Below are 22,179 nucleotides of genomic sequence, written 5' to 3'. Positions count from 1 at the left end.
ATCTACAGACACCCCACCCAGGTGAAACAAAATTATCCCATCTACAAACACCCCACCCAGGTGAAACAAAATGATCCCATCTACAGACACCCCACCCAGGTCAAACAGAATGATCCCATCTACAGACACCCCACCCAGGTGAAACAAAATGATCCCATCTACAGACACCCCACCCAGGTGAAACAGAATGATCCCATCTACAGACACCCCACCCAGGTGAAACAGAATGATCCCATCTACAGACACCCCACACAGGTGAAACAAAATGATCCCATCTACAGACACCCCACCCAGGTGGAAATAGCATGATCCTATCTACAGACACCCCACCCAGGTGAAACAGAATGATCCCATCTACAGACACCCCACCCAGGTGAAACAAAATGATCCCATCTACAGACACCCCACCCAGGTGAAACAGAATGATCCCATCTACAGACACCCCACCCAGGTGAAACAGAATGATCCCATCTACAGACACCCCACCCAGGTGAAATAAAATGATCCCATCTACAGACACCCCACCCAGGTGGAAATAGCATGATCCTATCTACAGACACCCCACCCAGGTGAAACAGAATGATCCCATCTACAGACACCCCACCCAGGTGAAACAAAATGATCCCATCTACAGACACCCCACCCAGGTGAAACAGAATGATCCCATCTACAGACACCCCACCCAGGTGAAACAGAATGATCCCATCTACAGACACCCCACCCAGGTGAAACAGAATGATCCCATCTACAGACACCCCACCCAGGTGAAACAAAATGATCCCATCTACAGACACCCCACCCAGGTGAAACAAAATGATCCCATCTACAGACACCCCACCCAGGTGACACAGAATGATCCCATCTACAGACACCCCACCCAGGTGAAACAAAATGATCCCATCTACAGACACCCCACCCAGGTGAAACAAAATGATCCCATCTACAGACACCCCACCCAGGTGAAACAGAATGATCCCATCTACAGACACTCCACCCAGGTGAAACAAAATGATCCCATCTACAAACACCCCACCCAGGTGAAACAGAATGATCCCATCTACAGACACCCCACCCAGGTGAAACAGAATGATCCCATCTACAGACACCCCACCCAGGTGAAACAAAATTATCCCATCTACAGACACCCCACCCAGGTGAAACAGAATGATCCCATCTACAGACACCCCACCCAGGTGAAACAGAATGATCCCATCTACAGACACCCCACCCAGGTGAAACAAAATGATCCCATCTACAGACACCCCACCCAGGTGAAACAGAATGATCCCATCTACAGACACCCCACCCAGGTGAAACAGAATGATCCCATCTACAGACACCCCACCCAGGTGAAACAAAATGATCCCATCTACAGACACCCCACCCAGGTGGAAATAGCATGATCCTATCTACAGACACCCCACCCAGGTGAAACAGAATGATCCCATCTACAGACACCCCACCCAGGTGAAACAGAATGATCCCATCTACAGACACCCCACCCAGGTGAAACAAAATGATCTCATCTACAAACACCCCACCCAGGTGAAACAAAATGATCCTATCTACAGACACCCCACCCAGGTGGAAATAGCATGATCCTATCTACAGACACCCCACCCAGGTGAAACAGAATGATCCCATCTATAGACACCCCACCCAGGTGGAAATAGCATGATCCTATCTACAGACACTCCACCCAGGTGGAAATAGCATGATCCCATCTACAAACACCCCACCCAGGTGAAACAAAATGATCCCATCTACAGACACCCCACCCAGGTGAAACAGAATGATCCCATCTACAGACACCCCACCCAGGTGAAACAGAATGATCCCATCTACAGACACCCCACCCAGGTGAAACAGAATGATCCCATCTACAGACACCCCACCCAGGTGAAACAGAATGATCCCATCTACAGACACCCCACCCAGGTGAAACAGAATGATCCCATCTACGGACACCCCACCCAGGTGAAACAGAATGATCCCATCTACAGACACCCCACCCAGGTGAAACAAAATGATCCCATCTACAGACACCCCACCCAGGTGAAACAGAATGATCCCATCTACAGACACCCCACCCAGGTGAAACAGAATGATCCCATCTACAGACACCCCAACCAGGTGAAACAAAATGATCCCATCTACAGACACCCCACCCAGGTGGAAATAGCATGATCCTATCTACAGACACCCCACCCAGGTGAAACAGAATGATCCCATCTACAGACACCCCACCCAGGTGAAACAGAATGATCCCATCTACAGACACCCCACCCAGGTGAAACAGAATGATCCCATCTACAGACACCCCACCCAGGTGAAACAAAATGATCCCATCTACAGACACCGCACCCAGGTGGAAATAGCATGATCCTATCTACAGACACCCCACCTAGGTGAAACAGAATGATCCCATCTACAGACACCCCACCCAGGTGAAACAAAATGATCCCATCTACAGACACCCCACCCAGGTGAAACAGAATGATCCCATCTACAGACACCCCACCCAGGTGAAACAAAATGATCCCATCTACAGACACCCCACCCAGGTGAAACAGAATGATCCCATCTACAGACACCCCACCCAGGTGAAACAAAATGATCCCATCTACAAACACCCCACCCAGGTGAAACAAAATGATCCCATCTACAGACACCCCACCCAGGTGAAACAGAATGATCCCATCTACAGACACCCCACCCAGGTGAAACAAAATTATCCCATCTACAAACACCACACCCAGGTGAAACAAAATGATCCCATCTACAGACACCCCACCCAGGTGAAACAGAATGATCCCATCTACAGACACCCCACCCAGGTGAAACAAAATGATCCCATCTACAAACACCCCACCCAGGTGAAACAAAATGATCCCATCTACAGACACCCCACCCAGGTGAAACAGAATGATCCCATCTACAGACACCCCACCCAGGTGAAACAAAATGATCCTATCTACAAACACCCCACCCAGGTGAAACAAAATGATCCCATCTACAGACACCCCACCCAGGTGAAACAGAATGATCCCATCTACAGACACCCCACCCAGGTGAAACAAAATGATCCCATCTACAAACACCCCACCCAGGTGAAACAAAATGATCCCATCTACAGACACCCCACCCAGGTGAAACAGAATGATCCCATCTACAGACACCCCACCCAGGTGAAACAAAATTATCCCATCTACAAACACCCCACCCAGGTGAAACAAAATGATCCCATCTACAGACACCCCACCCAGGTGAAACAGAATGATCCCATCTACAGACACCCCACCCAGGTGAAACAAAATGATCCCATCTACAAACACCCCACCCAGGTGAAACAAAATGATCCCATCTACAGACACCCCACCCAGGTGAAACAGAATGATCCCATCTACAGACACCCCACCCAGGTGAAACAAAATTATCCCATCTACAGACACCCCACCCAGGTGAAACAGAATGATCCCATCTACAGACACCCCACCCAGGTGAAACAGAATGATCCCATCTACAGACACCCCACCCAGGTGAAACAGAATGATCCCATCTACAGACACCCCACCCAGCTGAAACAGAATGATCCCATCTACAGACACCCCACCCAGGTGAAACAAAATGATCCCATCTACAGACACCCCACCCAGGTGAAACAGAATGATCCCATCTACAGACACCCCACCCAGGTGAAACAGAATGATCCCATCTACAGACACCCCACACAGGTGAAACAAAATGATCCCATCTACAGACACCCCACCCAGGTGGAAATAGCATGATCCGATCTACAGACACCCCACCCAGGTGAAACAGAATGATCCCATCTACAGACACCCCACCCAGGTGAAACAAAATGATCCCATCTACAGACACCCCACCCAGGTGAAACAGAATGATCCCATCTACAGACACCCCACCCAGGTGAAACAGAATGATCCCATCTACAGACACCCCACACAGGTGAAACAAAATGATCCCATCTACAGACACCCCACCCAGGTGGAAATAGCATGATCCGATCTACAGACACCCCACCCAGGTGAAACAGAATGATCCCATCTACAGACACCCCACCCAGGTGAAACAAAATGATCCCATCTACAGACACCCCACCCAGGTGAAACAGAATGATCCCATCTACAGACACCCCACCCAGGTGAAACAAAATGATCCCATCTACAGACACCCCACCCAGGTGAAACAGAATGATCACATCTACAGACACCCCACCCAGGTGAAACAGAATGATCCCATCTACAGACACCCCACCCAGGTGGAAATAGCATGATCCTATCTACAGACACCCCACCCAGGTGAAACAGAATGATCCCATCTACAGACACCCCACCCAGGTGAAACAAAATGATCCCATCTACAGACACCCCACCCAGGTGAAACAGAATGATCCCATCTACAGACACCCCACCCAGGTGAAACAGAATGATCCCATCTACAGACACCCCACCCAGGTGAAACAGAATGATCACATCTACAGACACCCCACCCAGGTGAAACAGAATGATCCCATCTACAGACACCCCACCCAGGTGGAAATAGCATGATCCTATCTACAGACACCCCACCCAGGTGGAAATAGCATGATCCTATCTACAAACACCCCACCCAGGTGAAACAGAATGATCCCATCTACAGACACCCCACCCAGGTGAAACAGAATGATCCCATCTACAGACACCCCACCCAGGTGGAAAGAGCATGATCCTATCTACAGACACCCCACCCAGGTGGAAATAGCATGATCCTATCTACAGACGGTGCACAGACATAATATCGACTCCAAAATATCGACTGGAAAGAATATCGAGTTTTAAATATCGTTTGGAGAAAATATCGACTAGACAGAATATCGACAGTCAAAATATCGTTTTTAAGGTAAGTGAAGTAATATCGACTGTAAATAATATAGACAGTGAAAATATCCAAGTATATAATCTAGATAGTAAAAAATATAGTTTTTTCAATAATATTTAATTATTTATAGTGTTTTTATGTTATAATATATGTGAAAAGTGTCATTTTTTTAAATAATTATTTTTAATTAATAATTTTTTTTAATTATTGTGTAATTTTATTCTGTAGCGGGTTGTGGGTTTATAGGGGAATAGGGTGGGAAGTAATTTAATTATAATAAATTAAATATGTAAATTTATTAATTGGTAGTAATAATTAATTATTTGGTAATTAAATAATATATGTTAATTATTTACAATTTAATTGGTAATTAATTTAATTTAATTGATTAATTGCTAATTATGTAAATTAAAATAATGTATTTTCTGTAGCGGGTTGTGGGTTTAAGGGGAATAGGGTGGGAAGTAATTTAATTATAATAAATTAAATATGTAAATTTATTAATTGGTAGTAATAATTAATTAATTGGTAATTAAATAATATATGTTAATTATTTACAATTTAATTGGTAATTAATTTAATTTAATTGATTAATTGCTAATTATGTTAAATTAAAGGGGTATTTTTAGGGTTCAGGGTCAGTTTTCAGTTTTTGGGCAAAGGGGTATTTTTAGGGTTCAGGGTCAGTTTTCAGTTTTTGGGTAAAGGGGTATTTTTAGGGTTCAGGGTCAGTTTTCAGTTTTTGGGCAAAGGGGTATTTTTAGGGTTCAGGGTCAGTTTTCAGTTTTTGGGTAAAGGGGTATTTTTAGGGTTCAGGGTCAGTTTTCAGTTTTTGTGCAAAGGGGTATTTTTAGGGTTCAGGGTCAGTTTTCAGTTTTTGGGTAAAGGGGTATTTTTAGAGTTCAGGGTCAGTTTTCAGTTTTTGGGCAAAGGGGTAATTTTAGGGTTCAGGGTCAGTTTTCAGATTTTGGGTAAAGGGTTTTTTTTAGGGTTCAGGGTCAGTTTTCAGTTTTTGGGTAAAGGGGTATTTTTAGGGTTCAGGGTCAGTTTTCAGTTTTTGGGTAAAGGGGTATTTTTAGGGTTCAGGGTCAGTTTTCAGTTTTTGGGTAAAGGGGTATTTTTAGGGTTCAGGGTCAGTTTTCAGTTTTTGGGCAAAGGGGTATTTTTAGGGTTCAGGGTCAGTTTTCAGTTTTTGGGTAAAGGGGTATTTTTAGGGTTCAGGGTCAGTTTTCAGTTTTTGGGTAAAGGGGTATTTTTAGGGATCAGGGTCAGTTTTCAGTTTTTGGGTAAAGGGGTATTTTTAGGGTTCAGGGTCAGTTTGGGGTTTTTGGGGTACATATACAATATTGCCTATTATTTAATTAAATTTTGTTACTATATATATATGTTTTAAGAAATATGATGAAAAAAAATATTTTTTTACTTTCATTAATTATTTAATTATTAAAAGTTATTTTAAGTATTGTTAATTATATTTTAGTAATTAATTTTTTATATTAATGTAATTAAACATTGTTTTTAGTAAAGTCGATATTTTTAACAACGATATTTTTGTAAACGATATTTTGTACTCGATATTTTTGTACTTACCTGTTTGTAGATAGAAACTCGATATTTTGTACTCGATATTTTCTCAACGATATTTTGGGTAGTCGATATTCTTTCAGTCGATATTCTTTCAGTGATCCCTACAGACACCCCACCCAGGTGAAACAGAATGATCCCATCTACAGACACCCCACCCAGGTGAAAAAGAATGATCCCATCTACAGACACCCCACCCAGGTGAAACAGAATGATCCCATCTACAGACACCCCACTCAGGAGAAACAGAATGATCCCATCTACAGACACCCCACCCAGGTGAAACAGAATGATCCCATCTACAGACACCCCACCCAGGTGGAAATAGCATGATCCTATCTACAGACACCCCACCCAGGTGGAAATAGCATGATCCTATCTACAAACACCCCACCCAGGTGAAACAGAATGATCCCATCTACAGACACCCCACCCAGGTGAAACAGAATGATCCCATCTACAGACACCCCACCCAGGTGAAACAAAATGATCCCATCTACAGACACCCCACCCAGGTGAAACAAAATGATCCCATCTACAGACACCCCACCCAGGTGAAACAGAATGATCCCATCTACAGACACCCCACCCAGGTGAAACAGAATGATCCCATCTACAGACACCCCACCCAGGTGAAACAGAATGATCCCATCTACAGACACCCCACCCAGGTGAAACAAAATGATCCCATCTACAGACACCCCACCCAGGTGAAACAAAATGATCCCATCTACAGACACCCCACCCAGGTGAAACAGAATGATCCCATCTACAGACACCCCACCCAGTTGGAAATAGCACGATCCTATCTACAGACACCCCACCCAGGTGGAAATAGCATGATCCTATCTACAGACACCCCACCCAGGTGAAACAGAATGATCCCATCTACAGACACCCCACCCAGGTGAAACAGAATGATCCCATCTACAGACACCCCACCCAGGTGAAACAGAATGATCCCATCTACAGACACCCCACCCAGGTGAAACAGAATGATCCCATCTACAGACACCCCACCCAGGTGAAACAAAATGATCCCATCTACAAACACCCCACCCAGGTGAAACAGAATGATCCCATCTACAGACACCCCACCCAGGTGAAACAGAATGATCCCATCTACAGACACCCCACCCAGGTGAAACAAAATGATCCCATCTACAGACACCCCACCCAGGTGGAAATAGCATGATCCTATCTACAGACACCCCACCCAGGTGGAAATAGCATGATCCTATCTACAGACACCCCACCCAGGTGAAACAGAATGATCCCATCTACAGACACCCCACCCAGGTGAAACAGCATGATCCCATCTACAGACACCCCACCCAGGTGAAACAGAATGATCCCATCTACAGACACCCCACCCAGGTGGAAATAGCATGATCCTATCTACAGACACCCCACCCAGGTGGAAATAGCATGATCCTATCTACAGACACCCCACCCAGGTGGAAATAGCATGATCCTATCTACAAACACCCCACCCAGGTGAAACAGAATGATCCCATCTACAGACACCCCACCCAGGTGAAACAGAATGATCCCATCTACAGACACCCCACCCAGGTGGAAATAACATGATCCTATCTACAGACACCCCACACAGGTGGAAACAGCATGATCCCATCTACAGACACCCCACCCAGGTGAAACAGAATGATCCCATCTACAGACATCCCACCCAGGTGGAAACAGCATGATCCCATCTACAGACACCCCACCCAGGTGAAACAGAATGATCCCATCTACAGACACCCCACCCAGGTGAAACAGAATGATCCTATCTACAGACACCCCACCCAGGTGGAAATAGCGTGATCCTATCTACAAACACCCCACCCAGGTGAAACAGAATGATCCCATCTACAGACATCCCACCCAGGTGAAACAGAATGATCCCATCTACAGACACCCCACCCAGGTGAAACAGAATGATCCCATCTACAGACACCCCACCCAGGTGAAACAGAATGATCCTATCTACAGACACCCCACCCAGGTGGAAATAGCGTGATCCTATCTACAAACACCCCACCCAGGTGAAACAGAATGATCCCATCTACAGACACCCCACCCAGGTGAAACAGAATGATCCCATCTACAGACACCCCACCCAGGTGAAACAGAATGATCCCATCTACAGACACCCCACCCAGGTGGAAATAGCATGATCCCATCTACAGACACCCCACACATGTGGACAAATCATGATCCCCTCTACAGACACCCCACCCAGGTGAAACAGCATGATCCCATCTACAGACACCCCACACAGGTGGACACAGCATGATCCCGTCTACAGACACCCCACACAGGTGGACAAAGCAAGATCCCATCTACAGACACCCCACACATGTGGAAACAGCAAGATCCCATCTACAGACACCCCACACAGGTGGAAACAGCAAGATCCCGTCTACAGACACCCCACACAGGTGGACACAGCATGATCCCGTCTACAGACACCACACACAGGTGGAGAAAGCAAGATCCCATCTACAGACACCCCACACAGGAGGAAACAGCATGATCCCATCCACAGACACCCCACACAGGTGGAAACAGCAAGATCCCGTCTACAGACACCCCACACAGGTGGACACAGCATGATCCCATCTACAGACACCACACACAGGTGGAGAAAGCAAGATCCCATCTACAGACACCCCACACAGGTGGACACAGCAAGATCCCATCTACAGACACCCCACACATGTGGACACAGCAAGATCCCGTCTACAGACACCCCACACAGGTGGACAAAGCAAGATCCCATCTACAGACACCCCTTACATGTGGACACAGCATGATCCCGTCTACAGACACCACACACAGGTGGAGAAAGCAAGATCCCATCTACAGACACCCCACACAGGTGGAAACAGCATGATCCCGTCTACAGACACCACACACAGGTGGAGAAAGCAAGATCCCATTTACAGACACCCCACACAGGTGGAAACAGCATGATCCCCTCTACAGACACCCCACACAGGTGAACACAGCATGATCCCATCTACAGACACCCCACACAGGTGGAACCAGCATGATCCCATCTACAGACACCCCACCCAGGTGGAAATAGCATGATCCTATCTACAGACACCCCACCCAGGTGAAACAGAATGATCCCATCTACAGACACCCCACCCAGGTGAAACAGAATGATCCCATCTACAGACACCCCACCCAGGTGAAACAGAATGATCCCATCTACAGACACCCCACCCAGGTGGAAACAGCATGATCCCATCTACAGACACCCCACCCAGGTGGAAATAGCATGATCCTATCTACAGACACCCCACCCAGGTGGAAATAGCATGATCCTATCTACAAACACCCCACCCAGGTGAAACAGAATGATCCCATCTACAGACACCCCACCCAGGTGAAACAGAATGATCCCATCTACAGACACCCCACCCAGGTGAAACAGAATGATCCCATCTACAGACACCCCACCCAGGTGAAACAGAATGATCCCATCTACAGACACCCCACCCAGGTGAAACAGAATGATCCCATCTACAGACACCCCACCCAGGTGAAACAGAATGATCCCATCTACAGACACCCCACCCAGGTGAAACAGAATGATCCCATCTACAAACACCCCACCCAGGTGAAACAGAATGATCCCATCTACAAACACCCCACCCAGGTGGAAATAGCATGATCCCATCTACAGACACCCCACACATGTGGACAAATCATGATCCCCTCTACAGACACCCCACCCAGGTGAAACAGCAAGATCCCATCTACAGACACCCCACACAGGTGGACACAGCATGATCCTGTCTACAGACACCCCACACAGGTGGACAAAGCAAGATTCCATCTACAGACACCCCACACATGTGGACACAGCAAGATCCCGTCTACAGACACCCCACACAGGTGGAAACAGCAAGATCCCGTCTACAGACACCCCACACAGGTGGACACAGCATGATCCCGTCTACAGACACCACACACAGGTGGAGAAAGCAAGATCCCATCTACAGACACCCCACACAGGAGGAAACAGCATGATCCCATCCACAGACACCCCACACAGGTGGAAACAGCAAGATCCCGTCTACAGACACCCCACACAGGTGGACACAGCATGATCCCGTCTACAGACACCACACAGAGGTGGAGAAAGCAAGATCCCATCTACAGACACCCCACACAGGTGGACACAGCAAGATCCCATCTACAGACACCCCACACATGTGGACACAGCAAGATCCCGTCTACAGACACCCCACACAGGTGGACAAAGCAAGATCCCATCTACAGACACCCCACACATGTGGACACAGCATGATCCCGTCTACAGACACCACACACAGGTGGAGAAAGCAAGATCCCATCTACAGACACCCCACACAGGTGGAAACAGCATGATCCCGTCTACAGACACCACACACAGGTGGAGAAAGCAAGATCCCATCTACAGACACCCCACACAGGTGGAAACAGCATGATCCCATCTACAGGCACCCCACACAGGTTGAAAAAGCATGATCCCGTCTACAGACACCCCACACAGGTGGACACAGCAAGATCCCATCTACAGACACCCCACACAGGTGGAACCAGCATGATCCCATCTACAGACACCCCACACAGGTGGACACAGCATGATGCCATCTACAGACACCCCACACAGGTGGACACAGCAAGATCCCATCTACAGACACCCCACACAGGTGAAACCATCATGATCCCATCTACAGACACCCCACACAGGTGGACACAGCATGATGCCATCTACAGACACCCCACACAGGTGGACACAGCATGATCCTGTCTACAGACACCCCACACAGGTGGACACAGCATGAACCCATCTACAGACACCCCACCCAGGTGGACACAGCATGATCCCATCTACAGACACCCCACACAGGTGGACACAGCATGATCCCATCTACAGACACCCCACACAGGTGGAAACAGCATGATGCCATCTACAGACACCCAACACATGTGGAAACAGCATGATCCCATCTACAGACACCCCACACAGGTGGAAACAGCATGATCCCGTCTACAGACACCCCACCCAGGTGGACACAGCATGATCCCATCTACAGACACCCCACACAGGTGGAGAAAGCAAGATCCCATCTACAGACATGCCACCCAGGTGGAAACAGCCTGATCCTGTCTACAGACACCCCACACAGGTGGACACAGCATGATCCTGTCTACAGACACCCCACCCAGGTGGACAAAGCATGATCCATATACAGACACCCCACACAGGTGGACACAGCATGATCCCATCTACAGACACCCCACACAGGTGGACACAGCATGATCCCATCTACAGACACCCCACACAGGTGGACACAGCATGATCCTGTCTACAGACACCCCACCCAGGTGGACAAAGCATGATCCATATACAGACACCCCACACAGGTGGACACAGCATGATCCTGTCTACAGACACCCCACACAGGTGGACACAGCATGAACCCATCTACAGACACCCCACCCAGGTGGACACAGCATGATCCCATCTACAGACACCCCACACAGGTGGACACAGCATGATCCCATCTACAGACACCCCACACAGGTGGACACAGCATGATCCCATCTACAGACACCCCACACAGGTGGAAACAGCATGATCCCATCTACAGACACCCCACACAGGTGAAATCAGCATGATTCCATCAACAGACACCCCACACAGGTGGAAACAGTGTGATCCATCTACAGACACCCCACACAGGTGGACACAGCATGATCCCATCTACAGACACCCCACACAGGTGGACACAGCATGATCCCATCTACAGACACCCCACACAGGTGGAAACAGCATGATCCCATCTACAGACACCCCACACAGGTGAAATCAGCATGATTCCATCAACAGACACCCCACACAGGTGGAAACAGCATGATCCATCTACAGACACCCCACCCTGGTGGACACAGCATGATCCCATCTACAGACACCCCACACAGGTGGACACAGCATGATCCCATCTACAGACACACCACACAGGTGGACACAGCATGATCCCATCTACAGACACCCCACACAGGTGGACACAGCATGATCCCATCTACAGACACACCACACAGGTGAAATCAGCATGATTCCATCAACAGACACCCCACACAGGTGGAAACAGTGTGATCCATCAACAGACACCCCACACAGGTGGAAACAGTGTGATCCATCTACAGACACCCCACACAGGTGGACACAGCATGATCCCATCTACAGACACCCCACACAGGTGGAGAAAGCAAGATCCCATCTACAGACATGCCACCCAGGTGGAAACAGCCTGATCCTGTCTACAGACACCCCACACAGGTGGAAACAGCCTGATCCTGTCTACAGACACCCCACACAGGTGGACACAGCATGATCCCATCTACTGACACCCCACACAGGTGGAAACAGTGTGATTCATCTACAGACACCCCACACAGGTGGACACAGCATGATCCTGTCTACAGACACCCCACCCAGGTGGACAAAGCATGATCCATATACAGACACCCCACACAGGTGGACACAGCATGATCCCATCTACAGACACCCCACACAGGTGGACACAGCATGATCCCATCTACTGACACCCCACACAGGTGGAAACAGTGTGATTCATCTACAGACACCCCACACAGTTGAAAACAGCATGATCCATCTACAGACACCCCACCCAGGTGCAGCTACTGCTGGGCTCCTCAGCTGTACCCTTTTTCAATCCTGTGTGAGCTGGAGAAGCGATTGGTGTAGTGAGGCGGGCGCTGCTTTGCAAAGGACGTGAAGGGATTGCCTGCATGTGGTACCTAGGCTAGGGGTGGTTCATATGGATACCCGGCACATATAGCAATGCTTTGCCGCGCCTGAGGGTGGCTGCCTGGTGCTGCATTGTACATATCAAGAATCCACAATAAAGTGAAGGAGAACGCCTCACCCTGGGTACTCACTTGTATGAGGCTAGTGACTGCCATGGTATGGTCTTGGACACTTTCACTGGCATTGGGTGGGGAGAGCGTTTTACCATCAAAATCTGGGAGCACCGCCCCCTTCCCTGCTAGAGAACATGATCAAGAGTGCAGCAGCTTTTGTACCTTTTGAGTGCTCTCTGCGCTTCCACTGCGGTCACTGGGGACCTCGTTAACCGCGCAACACTGGGATTTCACGCCACCAAGCAAAGTGTTCCTGAAGGTTTGCTCCCAATGGTGATACTAGAGATGTGTATTCCAAGTCACAGTATCTTGAACACAAGGTAAATTGTGTGCAGTCCCCTGCACTCTGCTGAACCCTGTAGCCTCTTGTGACCCTCAGTGACCCCTGTTGCTTTGTGTGACCATCAGTGACTCATACAGTCTCGTGTGACCCTCAGCGACCCCTGTATCCTTGTGTGACCCTCAGTGACTCATACAGTCTCGTGTGACCCTCAGCGACCCCTGTATCCTTGTGTGACCCTCAGTGACTCATACAGTCTCGTGTGACCCTCAGCGACCCATGTATCCTTGTGTGACCCTCAGTGACTCATACAGTCTCGTGTGACCCTCTGCGACCCCTGTATCCTTGTGTGACCCTCAGTGACTCATACAGTCTCGTGTGACCCTCAGTGACTCATACAGTCTCGTGTGACCCTCAGCGACCCCTGTATCCTTGTGTGACCCTCAGTGACTCATACAGTCTCGTGTGACCCTCAGCGACCCATGTATCCTTGTGTGACCCTCAGTGACTCATACAGTCTCGTGTGACCCTCTGCGACCCCTGTATCCTTGTGTGACCCTCAGTGACTCATACAGTCTTGTGTGACCCTCAGTGACTCATACAGTCTCGTGTGACCCTCAGTGACTCATACAGTCTCGTGTGACCCTCAGTGACTCATACAGTCTCGTGTGACCCTCAGTGACTCATACAGTCTCGTGTGACCCTCAGTGACTCATACAGTCTCGTGTGACCCTCAGTGACTCATAGTCTCGTGTGACCCTCAGCGACCCCTGTATCCTTGTGTGACCCTCAGTGACTCATACAGTCTCGTGTGACCCTCAGTGACCCCTGTTGCTTTGTGTGACCATCAGTGACTCATACAGTCTCATGTGACCCTCAGCGACCCTTGTATCCTTGTGTGACCCTCAGTGACTCATACAGTCTCATGTGACCCTCAGTGACCCCTGTAACCTCGTGTGACCCTCAGTGACTCATACAGTCTCGTGTGACCCTCAGCGACCCCTGTATCCTTGTGTGACCCTCAGTGACTCACACAGTCTCGTGTGACCCTCAGCGACCCCTGTATCCTTGTGTGACCCTCAGTGACTCATACAGTCTTGTGTGACCCTCAGCGACCCCTGTATCCTTGTGTGACCCTCAGTGACTCATACAGTCTCGTGTGACCCTCAGCGACCCCTGTATCCTTGTGTGACCCTCAGTGACACATACAGTCTCGTGTGACCCTCAGCGACCCCTGTATCCTTGTGTGACCCTCAGTGACTCATACAGTCTCGTGTGACCCTCAGCGACCCCTGTATCCTTGTGTGACCCTCAGTGACTCATACAGTCTCGTGTGACCCTCAGCGACCCCTGTATCCTTGTGTGACCCTCAGTGACTCATACAGTCTCGTGTGACCCTCAGCGACCCCTGTATCCTTGTGTGACCCTCAGTGACTCATACACTCTTGTGTGACCCTCAGTGACTCATACAGTCTCGTGTGACCCTCAGTGACTCATACAGTCTCGTGTGACCCTCAGCGACCCCTGTATCCTTGTGTGACCCTCAGTGACTCATACAGTCTCGTGTGACCCTCAGCGACCCCTGTATCCTTGTGTGACCCTCAGTGACTCATACAGTCTCGTGTGACCCTCAGCGACCCCTGTATCCTTGTGTGACCCTCAGTGACTCATACAGTCTTGTGTGACCCTCAGTGACTCATACAGTCTCGTGTGACCCTCAGTGACTCATACAGTCTCGTGTGACCCTCAGCGCCCCCTGTATCCTTGTGTGACCCTCAGTGACTCACACAGTCTCGTGTGACCCTCAGCGACCCCTGTATCCTTGTGTGACCCTCAGTGACTCATACAGTCTCGTGTGACCCTCAGCGACCCCTGTATCCTTGTGTGACCCCCAGTGACTCATACAGTCTCGTGTGACCCTCAGTGACTCATACAGTCTCGTGTTACCCTCAGTGACTCATACAGTCTCGTGTGACCCTCAGCGACCCCTGTATCCTTGTGTGACCCTCAGTGACTCATACAGTCTCGTGTGACCCTCAGCGACCCCTGTATCCTTGTGTGACCCTCAGTGACTCATACAGTCTTGTGTGACCCTCAGCGACCCCTGTATCCTTGTGTGACCCTCAGTGACTCATAGAGTCTCGTGTGACCCTCAGCGACCCCTGTATCCTTGTGTGACCCTCAGTGACTCATACAGTCTCGTGTGACCCTCAGCGACCCCTGTATCCTTGTGTGACCCTCAGTGACTCATACAGTCTTGTGTGACCCTCAGCGACCCCTGTATCCTTGTGTGACCCTCAGTGACCCCGGTAGCCTCATGTGACCCTCAGCGACCCCTGTATCCTTGTGTGACCCTCAGTGACTCATACAGTCTCGTGTGACCCTCAGTGACCCCTGTAACCTCGTGTGACCCTCAGTGACTCATACAGTCTCGTGTGACCCTCAGCGACCCCTGTATCCTTGTGTGACCCTCAGTGACTCATACAGTCTCGTGTGACCCTCAGCGACCCCTGTATCCTTGTGTGACCCTCAGTGACTCATACAGTCTCGTGTGACCCTCAGCGACCCCTGTATCCTTGTGTGACCCTCAGTGACTCATACAGTCTCGTGTGACCCTCAGTGACTAATACAGTCTTGTGTGACCCTCAGTGACTCATACAGTCTCGTGTGACCCTCAGCGACCCCTGTATCCTTGTGTGACCCTCAGTGACTCATACAGTCTCGTGTGACCCTCAGCGACCCCTGTATCCTTGTGTGACCCTCAGTGACTCATACAGTCTTGTGTGACCCTCAGCGACCCCTGTATGCTTGTGTGACCCTCAGTGACTCATACAGTCTCGTGTGACCCTCAGTGACCCCTGTATCCTTGTGTGACCCTCAGTGACTCATACAGTCTCGTGTGACCCTCAGTGACTCATACAGTCTCGTGTGACCCTCAGCGACCCCTGTATCCTTGTGTTACCCTCAGTGACTCATACATTCTCGTGTGACCCTCAGTGACTCATACAGTCTCGTGTGACCCTCAGTGACTCATACAGTCTCGTGTGACCCTCAGCGACCCCTGTATCCTTGTGTGACCCTCAGTGACTCATACAGTCTCGTGTGACCCTCAGCGACCCCTGTATCCTTGTGTGACCCTCAGTGACTCATACAGTCTCGTGTGACCCTCAGCGACCCCTGTATCCTTGTGTGACCCTCAGTGACTCATACAGTCTTGTGTGACCCTCAGAGACCCCTGTATCCTTGTGTGACCCTCAGTGACTAATACAGTCTTGTGTGACCCTCAGTGACTCATACAGTCTCGTGTGACCCTCAGCGACCCCTGTATCCTTGTGTGACCCTCAGTGACTCATACAGTCTCGTGTGACCCTCAGCCACCCATGTATCCTTGTGTGACCCTCAGTGACTCATACAGTCTCGTGTGACCCTCAGTGACTCATACAGTCTCGTGTGACCCTCAGTGACTCATACAGTCTCGTGTGACCCTCAGCGACCCCTGTATCCTTGTGTGACCCTCAGTGACTCATGCAGTCTCGTGTGACCCTCAGCGACCCCTGTATCCTTGTGTGACCCTAAGTGAATCATACAGTCTCGTGTGACCCTCAGTGACCCCTGTAACCTCATGTGACCCTCAGTGACTCATACAGTCTTGTGTGACCCTCAGCGACCCCTGTATCCTTGTGTGACCCTCAGTGACTCATACAGTCTCGTGTGACCCTCAGTGACTCATACAGTCTCGTGTGACCCTCAGTGACTCCTACAGCCTTGTGTTACCCTCAGTGACTCATACAGTCTCGTGTGACCCTCAGTGACTCATACAGTCTCGTGTGACCCTCAGTGACTCATACAGTCTCGTGTGACCCTCAGTGACTCCTACAGCCTTGTGTGACCCTCAGTGACTCATACAGTCTCGTGTGACCCTTTGCGACCCCTGTATCCTTGTGTGACCCTCAGTGACTCATACAGTCTTGTGTGACCCTCAGCGACCCCTGTATCCTTGTGTGACCCTCAGTGACTCATACAGTCTCGTGTGACCCTCAGCGACCCCTGTATCCTTGTGTGACCCTCAGTGACTCATACAGTCTCGTGTGACCCTCAGCGACCCCTGTATCCTTGTGTGACCCTCAGTGACTCATACAGTCTTGTGTGACCCTCAGTGACTCATACAGTCTCGTGTGACCCTCAGTGACTCATACAGTCTCGTGTGACCCTCAGTGACTCATACAGTCTCGTGTGACCCTCAGTGACTCATACAGTCTCGTGTGACCCTCAGTGACTCATAGAGTCTCGTGTGACCCTCAGTGACTCATAGTCTCGTGTGACCCTCAGCGACCCCTGTATCCTTGTGTGACCCTCAGTGACTCATACAGTCTCGTGTGACCCTCAGTGACCCCTGTTGCTTTGTGTGACCATCAGTGACTCATACAGTCTCGTGTGACCCTCAGCGACCCTTGTATCCTTGTGTGACCCTCAGTGACTCATACAGTCTCATGTGACCCTCAGTGACCCCTGTAACCTCGTGTGACCCTCAGTGACTCATACAGTCTCGTGTGACCCTCAGCGACCCCTGTATCCTTGTGTGACCCTCAGTGACTCATACAGTCTCGTGTGACCCTCAGCGACCCCTGTATCCTTGTGTGACCCTCAGTGACTCATACAGTCTTGTGTGACCCTCAGCGACCTGTGGAAAAGTAAATTTTGCCATGTCATATGTGCCTACGTGTTCCCCATCTTATGTTATATGTGCATGATCGATATGCATGTATTCCCCTCTGATCGATTAAAGACGCAATTACAGTTGTGTCCATCTCTAGTATGCCAGTTTCCAGTTTTCGTAAATATAATGAATATCAGGCCTATGTAAAGCTACGTTGCCACGTTTTACAGTGTTCACGTTAATTCATTGAATTGTCCCCGTTTCTAGGCCTCAAAAGGGCCCGGACTCAGATTCAGCTCCTGTTTCCTGAACTCTCCGAGGAGCGATACAGCCCCCACCTGTATCCCTGACCCTTCACTTACTTTCATGCCTCGCAGTGCCCGGCTAGGCCTGGCTCTGCCTCCCAGTCTGCCAAGAGTATGTTATGTTTCTAGTTATCAGTCCAGCCCTCCTTCTCTGCATTCCTAAGCTACTGAATCGCATCAATAGTTTCCGTCATGGTCTAGCCTTTATGTCTCCATGTAAGAGAAATACTGTATTCATATTCATAGAATATTCCTCGCACATGCAATACATGTAGAATAATGCATGCACCAGTCTTAGTGTCTGTTAGCCTTTACCCTGATAACTTTTGGATTCTATCAACATGTACTATAAACACCAGATACTAGATATGCCTAGGTACATGTCGCTCTGACCCTCCAGACTTTCGTCTCCTCTTCTAGTGCAGAAGTCATAGCCCCCAGTTCTCCCTGGTAACACGTCATTGCCAGTTTACGCGCACCACTAGGTTAGAGGTCCCAGCTGCTCAGGTAGCCCCCTCCATGTTTCCGCCCCGTTTATGACATATTCTGTTACGTTTGCATCACATGTCTATGTATACGCCCTGTACACACCTCTTGTTACACCCACTTTATGCCTTATCTTTCGCGACTGCTACAAACTCCGCCTACTGCTACGCCTACTGTATTGAATGCAATGTAATTGTTTTAGTATATATATGTTGTGCACTGTTATTAAAGGTATCCCTTTTCCAGACCCTGCCCCCGGCAGCTGCCATCCTATTCCCGTGCAGGTGGTCCTGTTCCTGTCCCTTATGCTTTATTAAACCTGCAAAACTCAAGATACCTCGAATCCTGACTCTTATTTATTGAGCTACCTGTTTATTGATTATTCCGAAAAATAGAACCGGTATTTAATTATTTATTTACCACATAATGGCGCCCGAATAGGGACTTGCCCTTTCCCCACGCGCCGGAGAAGCCACGCAGGCCCCCTGATCCTCTGCAGCCGTGACGGAACCATCCTGCGCAGCGGCAGATATTTCTGCTTCAAGTATCCCTCAGGTCCACGGAGGAGACGGAGGTTGCGGTCCAGCATCCAGACGAGGCGGTGGAGGAACGCGGCGAGTCCCGACCAGAGCCCAAGCCGAGAGTTCAAGGTCCGAGGTATCCGGAGGCCCACCTGTAACTGAAGTCCGAAGTTCGTCGTCCGTCGTCGTAGCAGTCCAGTCCAGTCCGAGGCCTTTTGTTCTTGCTGCCCGGTGAGTACCGTTGCTGGGGTAGTATCTAGACAGGGTCAATTAATTTGTCTCTGGTCCGTGGGTTTGGGTACGCAAATCCAACACGAAGTGTCCACCTAGGTGGATGCGGGTCCTGACGTGTCTCTTTATGAGACCGGTATGTTTCGTACTGTTTCAGCAGTGCATCTAAGTAATTCTAGTAAGTTCTGTTCTCGAGAAATTCATGTGTTTCTGTTCTCAGTATTCCAGGTAATATTCTGTCCGAACTGTTATTTTAGATGTTATTTCAATGTGTATTCAATGTCGTGGTATGAGTGATTTGTTTCTTCAAGTTATTATTGTGTTTATCGTGTATTGTATTGTGTTCAGATTCAGCCTAAAGTATGCCTCTGTTCTCTAAGTTACGTCAGTTAAAAACTAGAAAAGGGCTGCTCGAGGAAGCAGTCCCTGTCCCGCCTAGGGACAGTCCAGGACATTTTATGTATCATAAGCATGGCTTGAGTGCCATAATATATCTAGATTTATGGTCTGATTATACCAGACATCTCGAAGAGAAATATAGATGGCCTGTATCAGGCACATGGGATGCCGAGTGCATCATGCGAGTAGAAGAAGTATTATGGAAAAATAAAGCCAGACAGTCACAGAAAGATGCCATCGAGTTATGGCGCAAGGAATCTCATAAAAGAACCGAAAAAGAAATCAGAAAAGCAGAATTAAGTAGAGAATCCTCAGAAAGAGCCCAAGAAAAAGAATTAATCGAAGTAGGTGAACGAGTTAAAACCGAACAGTCAGACAGACAGAGGAATGCCCTTATTAAGGGTATGTACCCTCTTCTTGCCGAGGGTTTGCCAAAGGCAACCCCGGAGGCATCCAGTAATTTCCCGCCACCATTAGTTCCGACCAAGCTACGTCATAAACCGACCGCAGCTGATATTTTTCTCTCGTCCTATTTGGACGACACAGTTCCAGAGTATGCAAATTCTGTTCCGCCAGCTCCTGTAAATAATGTAATTCCTGTTCCTCTAGCCACCGGGGCACCCGTTACAGCACCTGTTACGGTACCCCCGGTCCAGCCTACAGTACAAGTACCCGCTACATCAGTCACTCTCCCAGCCCGTACAGTACACACCGACGATTCCAGTCTAGGAGCCGCGGGGGGAGGTTCTCCTCGTACCCCGCCTCAACACAAACGTCTAACGTTACTCGAGTTACATGAACGAGCGTTACAGCGCTCGCCCAAATTTCAGTCAGTTGCAGATATCAAGCGAGCCCTTACAGAATGCCGTTATGATCCAGTCCCAGGCGATGATGATATGGTCTTGTATTCATTGCGGGTAAGAAGGGTGACCGAGTATTTGGACACCCTGCCGAATATGAAAAGTTATCTAGACAGAATATATCATTTCATCCGTACAGGAAGAGATCCAGAAAGTATTGGCGACACCATGGTCCAAAGAAAAGTCGAAATTCAGCTCATGATTTTAAAGTTTCTAATTAACTGTTTAATAAGAGAACAAGATTATCCAGGAAAAGATCCAGAAGAAATGAAAATTCTGACAAAGTGGAGTGATCATATAGCCGAGGGAAGACACAAGACACAGAACAGTATAGAGAGTATGTACAAGAAAATCCGTAAAGAAATAATAAAGTTACACGAGAAACGAGAAGCAACACAAGCAACCGAGAAAGAAAATGACTCTTCTACTGAAGAGGTAGACGACGAGAATCCTTCCAGAATAGCGTATGTAGGTAGAACTAGACTTTCCGACCGACATTCACGTCTAGACTACAAGAAAACTGGGCCCGATTCACAGAACTAACTTAAGACAAAATCCTAAACTTACTACTTTTGGTATTCACAGAAGTTAGGATTTTGTCTTAAGTTTGTCTTAAGACAGACTTAAGACAGACTTAAGTTAGGATTTTGTCTTAAGTCTGTCTTAAGTCTGTCTTAAGACAAACTTAAGACAAAATCCTAACTTCTGTGAATACCAAAAGTAGTAAGTTTAGGATTTTGTCTTAAGTTAGTTCTGTGAATCGGGCCCACTGTTCCTTCTCCAGTACCAGAACAGTGTTCCCTCGAACAAGTATTCCAAGCTACCGATAAAATCCTGAAATCACGAATAGGTTATAGTGAACTTAGTACTATGCATGAACAAGAACTAGCCCGATCAGCAGTCCGATGGACTACTGATTCTTCCACTTTTCCAGACGAAATAGTGGCACAAATGTTTCTGAAACTATCCCCAGCCGAGCAGCGACTGGTGGGTATGTATATGATCCAGCACCTCATCACTCTGT

The sequence above is a fragment of the Lissotriton helveticus genome, chromosome 1_1 (genome assembly GCF_964261635.1).
Source record: "Lissotriton helveticus chromosome 1_1, aLisHel1.1, whole genome shotgun sequence".
Lineage (NCBI taxonomy): Eukaryota > Metazoa > Chordata > Amphibia > Caudata > Salamandridae > Lissotriton > Lissotriton helveticus.
This window is presented reverse-complemented; position numbering follows the sequence as displayed.